We start from the raw sequence: 6,921 nt of genomic DNA, 5'->3' as shown, positions 1-6,921 counted from the left end.
TGCTTATCATGCAAGCATAAACACTGAGTTCTGATCACTAGCACTCACTTAAAAGGCCTTGCACATTAGCATGCATCTATCTTTCTCACAGTAGATAGACAGAGGCAAGGGAATCCCTAGAACTTTCAGATGAGCCAGTCTAGTTGAATTGTTGAGTTTCAGGATCATTGGGAAACTGCTCCAAAAGTAGCATGCATAGAAACAGAGGAAGGCATTTAACACTGCCTGTTTGTATCCCCATGCACGTACCAACTGCATGCACATCTATACACAAAAATATTACATATTCACACAACTCACATATACACACAACATACATATCTATATGCTGGCTATATCGTTGTTTGGGTAAAACTGAAAGACTTTAATGTAAAACCATGTTGTGAAGAATTTATTTGAAAAATTTGAGTCCAGAGTGTTTTATTTTTCAATATTTTTTCCATTAGAAAATATATTGCAATGCATGGCAACATAAGTTATGGATGGGATGTAAGTATTTACTCAGCCTTTCCAAATCCTTGATGTTCATCTCTTCACATCCTTGTAAGGACCGCTTCGGTTATCGGCAGTGTGACTTTCAGCTGTCACATTAGTTTAGGAGCAATCATTTTCAGTTGTAGTTCATGGTTTCCCTCAAATTTCCAGGTGTCACGCTTTTCAAATTGTAGAATTTCCATAACATAATTATACTGCTAAACATAATTTATAACCTGATTCATAATAATTAACTATTGAAAATTTGATTTGGATGGATATGATTTATTTTGAAAACATTCTAAGTAAGCCAAATACAACACTACTCACTAAAGATAGAAGGAGTGATTCATAAAGGAAACATTTCAAATAAATCAGTGGATTTTTCCCTCAATGACGCTCAGTGCCACCCTAAACTCCCCTGTTAGTTCAATCACAATGGAAGCAGTAGTAGACCTGTTGAGATGCTGCAGTTGTAAAAGATTTAAAAATCCCCTTGCAGTCGAAGAACCTCTTACTGAAGATAGGCGTCCCGTCTCTTCCAATAGTTAAATAAGCCAATATCAAGTTAAATCCTAGAATTGAAATTGGAACTGTGTAGTCCTAAAAGGACCACATTTAAACCAGTTGCGTAAGATTTTTGCTTAAAGCACACAGGCTTTAAATATCCAGTGTTCATCTTAAAATACAACATGCCTTTATTTTGTAATGCTAATTCAGAATCATATATGATTTTAGATTAACTGACATATTTTAACTATTGAAATAAATGGTGAAGAAGACATAATAAGGCTTACACATAGATTCATTCTTTTCAAAAGATGAGTAAATATACACACATAAATATGGTACCCTGTAGGAAATCATAGGTTATTACTAATGTAATAAGTTTGAATAGCTAATATAAAATATATTTAATTTTGACTAGACTTCTTAGAGAATGTTATTACAGCTATATAGTGCACATATTAAATGCACCATTTTAAAAAATGCCTCAGTATATCATATAATAGAAAAGTAAACAATATCATGTCAACAACAAACAACAAATTCATTATAGAAAACATACAGTGATATCAGGTACCATATAAGAGAAACATTTCATGTATGTTTTCAAGACAAAAACCTATCAAATATAGTTTAAGAGCTAACTGAGCTATAGGCCAAGCACAAAACATGGAAGCTAAGGGTTCTTTTGGTGTCTCAAAAATTTAATAAACATAATTTATAGTAAAAATGCCAGGATAAAATTTATTACTAGCTACCTTCATTTCCCTTACAAGCTGTTGAAATACAGAGGAAGTTGGCAGAATCATGTCTGACCTGTACTCTCAGTGATATGTAAAGTGATCAATTAAATACACTACAAAGAAGAAAACAATAATTAATAATAATGATAACTGATGATAATGAACGATATAATGTTGTTATTTATATTATTTGACCCATTCTTAGAACAGATTTAAGTTTTCTCTGTGATTGAGCTGCTCATATCACCCAGTACTGGATGAAATATCAGGTATGGTACACAAATGTCTATTCATCTTTACATGTGAAATATATTTTAGACCTATTTTAAAATGGGTGGAGGCAGAGAACCACAAAAAGGCATTATGCAGATGAGAGTTTAAATTTGAAGTCTACTTCTCAGAGACCAGGGAAGCCTACAGAAGAGGGGGAGGAAAGATTGTAGTTGTTAGGGGTGATCGATAACACCAGAAGATGTCCAGCTGAATCAACTAAGCAGGCCCAGTATGGGCTCACAAAGACTAAATAGCAAGCGTGAGACCTGTATGAGTCTGCACCCAGTCCTCTGTACATGCTATAACTGTTAGCTTTGTGTTTTGGGGGACTCCTAAAAGTTGGAACAGCTATACCTCTGACTCTTTTGCCTGCTCTTTAGACACCTTTCCTCCTATTTTTCTGCCAGTCCTGCCTTGGTATTGGAGCCTTTTGCCTTCTCTAATTGTATCTCATTTTGTGCTATTTTGCTGTTGTCTATTGTAGGCCTCTTCTTCTAAAGAGGAAATGGATGGAGTGGAAGGGTGAATATGGGAGAGGCTCCTAGGTGTCATAACTGAATGAGTAATACATGTTGGACAAAATTTTTTATTTATAATTTATTTTTTCACATACTCAAATTATAACTTACCATATATACAACAAATTGGGAGTTCTTAGAAGACATGAAACTAAAGCGAGCTATTTGAATTAGTCTACAAAAGACTAAGCAGTCCAGATGTATTCTGTCCTTAAAACTCCTGACTCTCACTGTTTTTGAAATAGATTAACAATGGATTAAATAAAATATGCCATGTTGCTATCAGCATGGCTATTCATATGAAGTAATTCATTAAACATAAGATAACATATTTTTATAAAAGGCAGAAAAATGAATCACCACTAGTCTTCTTTAGCACAAAGAGTAACAAAAATACAAAGAAATGTAAATTCAACATATACATACACATGAGCCAAAAAAGAAAATCCCCAAAATTTAAAAGGGAGTTTTATAGAAATATTATTTTTTACTTTTGTCAAAGTTCTTTGTGTTTGAAATACTGAATTCTAAAATTTCATGCACTACAGTGAACATTGTTCGTTATATAATAAAGTTTCAGATATTCTTTCAAAAAGACATACTAATTGGTAATAAAAGACATTTTGTTTTAATCAAATTCTTTCAACTATTGAGATGTATCAATTTAACACAGGCTTATGTATTGGATATTTTTAGTATAAAGCATATCTTGTCTTAGACTTTATAGAATATAAGTTCAAACTGTCATAGATGACACATTTTCAAATAATATTCCTCACTATTTCAGTAGTACAAAAATGTTCAGTAAAGAAAGAGGATCCTGAAAGAAATGTATGTCCATATTCTAGTGTTGTGATAACCATAAGCGGATTCTGTTGTCTCTCACAGTTAATCCTTTTACTATACAAAATAACACAGGGCACTTGTATCCGGAATACAGGAGTTATTTCTGGTGTATTTTGCAACTTCAGAAAAGGCATAGGTAACCACTGAACATGTTGGAAAACTCTTAGGGTCTTAAAGCAGCTACTTTGACAACTGAAACCCCCATAATAACCTTGTAAATAAGAATGTGATCACAGTTGATGTGATCACAGTGATCACACTGCTGTATCCTTTAGCAGTAAGAAGAGGCAAGGTAGTTTTCTTTATTAGAAAAGCTGCTCATGGCTCAGTGATTACAAGTTCTTGTCCCTCAGTATGGATAATCTGAGCTTTCTCCTTTGAACCCATGGTGGTAGAAGAAAATGGCTTGGGAAAAGAAGACATTTTACCTCCCCAGACTCACTGGTGTGCAGAAACACATGGACTTGTGTGTATAAACACTCAGCAAAGTTTTCAAAAGAAAATATGCTCAGTGTAATATCATGGCAGGCATACAATGTTTTTCCAGTGTCTTCGTATTGAAGATAAACAGATGTATGTCCAAAACATAAATATTTAATGTGAAATTTTCCAGGCATTTAGGGTCTATATATTTTCAACAAATCCTCTTTCTGTGTTTTCTTCTTGATCCCTCTTGAAGTGAGGACCATTATACTGGGAATCTACATTACTCTACAGGATGGGAGCCTTTGACCCTAAGAGGATCCCATAAATTATGTTTCCAAATATATTTTGGCAGTTTTCCTCCATGTGATATTTGACAATCTGGAGAGGCATTTGCTCCAGGAAATTTATCAGTGTTGACAATGTTGTTTACATGTTTTAAGTAACTATTTTCCTACCAAAGAAACGGCTTCACTCACTTCCACATATAAAACTCATAAAAAATTGAAAGGCTTCAATAGGTTTAAATCATTCTGTATTGCTCATGGAGATTTAAATTTCAGTGCTAATTTTTTATTAGCACTTTAATTTAGAAGGCACCAGGTTTCTACAAGATTTAAAATTATTGGAGCATTTCAAAATTTTATAAGCTTTCCAGTAAGGTTGGGGCTGTGATGCTCTGCTTGTAAAGTAAAGTGCAATTTAAAGTTAATTTAAATAATTTAACTGCTGCAGACTTTTCTAGGGGAATTGTTTGTCTTGCAAACTGGAATTCAGGATAGACAATTAGAATCATGTTACAAAGAGGAATCATTTTTCTAGTAATAAAGTAGTACCCCTAGCTTGTCTTAAAATTCATCTTTTTGCTCTTTTCAGCAACTTCACTTACCTATTACATTATTTTTAATTGATAATTATCAAGAATTTCCTTGATCGAAGTTTTTAAATGACTATCATAAATCTATGTTGGTAGGTGCCTGTTCTAAATGTGCTGTACCATATGTTTTTTCAATATTTCATATGTTACTATACTGTAATAGTTAATTCCCTACAAACCATATTCTTAAACTGAAAATGCCATAAAAAATAGTTTTAACAGACTATCTGGGAGACGCAAGTTCTGTTTTAGCTACTCTGAGATGTAATACTGAACATCATAGACTAGCAATATAGAGACAAGAGTTGGTAGATAATTGAGTGCTTATGCATATAATCCCATGGGTGACTGAAAGCTGGTCGATATTGATGCCACCCAGTGTGGAACCATGTTACACTTTTCGTAGCCCTGAGAGAGACTAGAGTTCAATATTGAAAAATGACTTCTAATGGATGTGTATTTCTTTCACATCCACTTTAAGTTCAAAATCATAGGTCAGTCTAGGATAAATCAAAGATAAACTGCATGTCAACAGTTGGGATGATAATCTTTGAAATATGTCTTAAAGGGTGATAAAAAGCTATTAATAATACGAACCAATAAAAATATCAGTATTCAATAAGGCTTATATTAACAATTATGTGTAAGAGAATATGTTCAAATTATATGAAAATGTCTACAATTGAAAATTTATGTGTATTAAAACAGATTGTTAATCACATTGAAAATAAATTATTCATATATTTTAGAGAAATTGTTGAACTGGTCATGGACAAAACAGAAAAATAAATAAATATAATTATATATCACACTAATATATTGATAATTATCTAGACAAATAAGCAGAATTTTTTCTCCATTGATGGAAAATAATGAAATGAATTATTTTTCCAGTTTTCAAATGATTTTGGACAGTGTATTTTACAATAGGAACTGTACCTAAAGAATGCCTAATTCCATCATGAGAAAAATCATTTAAACAAAAGAATAGAAAATGTCCTAATGTGCATCTACCAGTAGTTAAAGTGCCTTGCACAATGCAGGTTTCTTTTAGAGAGGATGTTAAAACTATCTGCAAAATATCTATACTCTCTATTCCATTATTCCATAGTTTCAAAGTGCCGCTTACTCTTCCTTCTGAATCAAGCATTTTAGAAGGCCTGAACCTGGATACAAAAAAAGAAACAAAACAAAACAAAAACAGAAGTAGACAAGCACTTTCAAGAGGAATGCCAAGAAGCTGTGCTTATCCACAATCCCTAAAACGGGGAAGATAAAGGAAAGAATGCATTTCATATGTTCATTTAACTTAGTAAATAGTGATTCTCGCTTTAACATTTTCAAGAATGTTAAAAACTCCCACCCAAGAATTCCCAGTTGCTTGGGTTTTAGTTAATGCCAGTGGAAGTCAAGTTGACAACCAAGAGTAGCCACCACAGACATGTATTAATCCCAAACCAGAATTCAACTGAATATCAGCAGCACCACACATTCTTCTAGAAAATAGGAGTCTAGATAAGACTGTATTTCTGGACTAAATCAACAACACATTTAATGAACATTTTAGGTGTGGTTGCTGTTCATTTTGGTTGTTTCCCTTACTTTCTTTTTCTTATACAAAATTTGTCCCATGCACTCACAATGTGATTGGTGCTAAGAAGCCTGCTACAGGACTCCTGGTGAATAGAGTGTAGGCAAGATTGAAAAATCTTATCAGAACAAGCAAAAGGAACGAAATACACAGTGCAAAAATACTTTCTTTTTCTAAGATGTGATATTCTATATCACTATTGTACTATTCCATTCAGTAGATGTGAGTGACTATGATAACTCTGTGGCTGTGCTCAACGTCACCAAAAACTCATTATTCCAATGTATGAATGCCAGTCTCACCATCATTGTGGGCTATTTTTAAGTTGTTTAATAAGAATCTATGTTCTACTTAGATTAGAAAATATAAGCCTAAAAGCAATTCAGGGTCAAATGATAATCATTACTTTTTCTTTATTAGACTAAATAAATAATATGACTGTAGAAAAGTTATGAGATTTTAAATGGAATGAAACATAGAAATATACACCTGCTGACCTGATCTATTTTCCAAAGAACATTTTAAAATTTTAAAAGTCTTCTTTGATAACTCTATGAAAAATGCACTTTTCTTTCACTCATTTATGAGCACTGTATACTTCATAAATAAAACTAGCCTCTTTAGTTTTTTTCCTTTTATTATTATTATTACAAATTTTCACCTCCTCAC

The sequence above is a fragment of the Microtus oregoni genome, unplaced genomic scaffold (genome assembly GCF_018167655.1).
Source record: "Microtus oregoni isolate MIOR12 unplaced genomic scaffold, Mior012 000001F_ref0000356, whole genome shotgun sequence".
NCBI lineage: Eukaryota > Metazoa > Chordata > Mammalia > Rodentia > Cricetidae > Microtus > Microtus oregoni.
Note: the sequence above shows the minus strand (reverse complement) of the source record.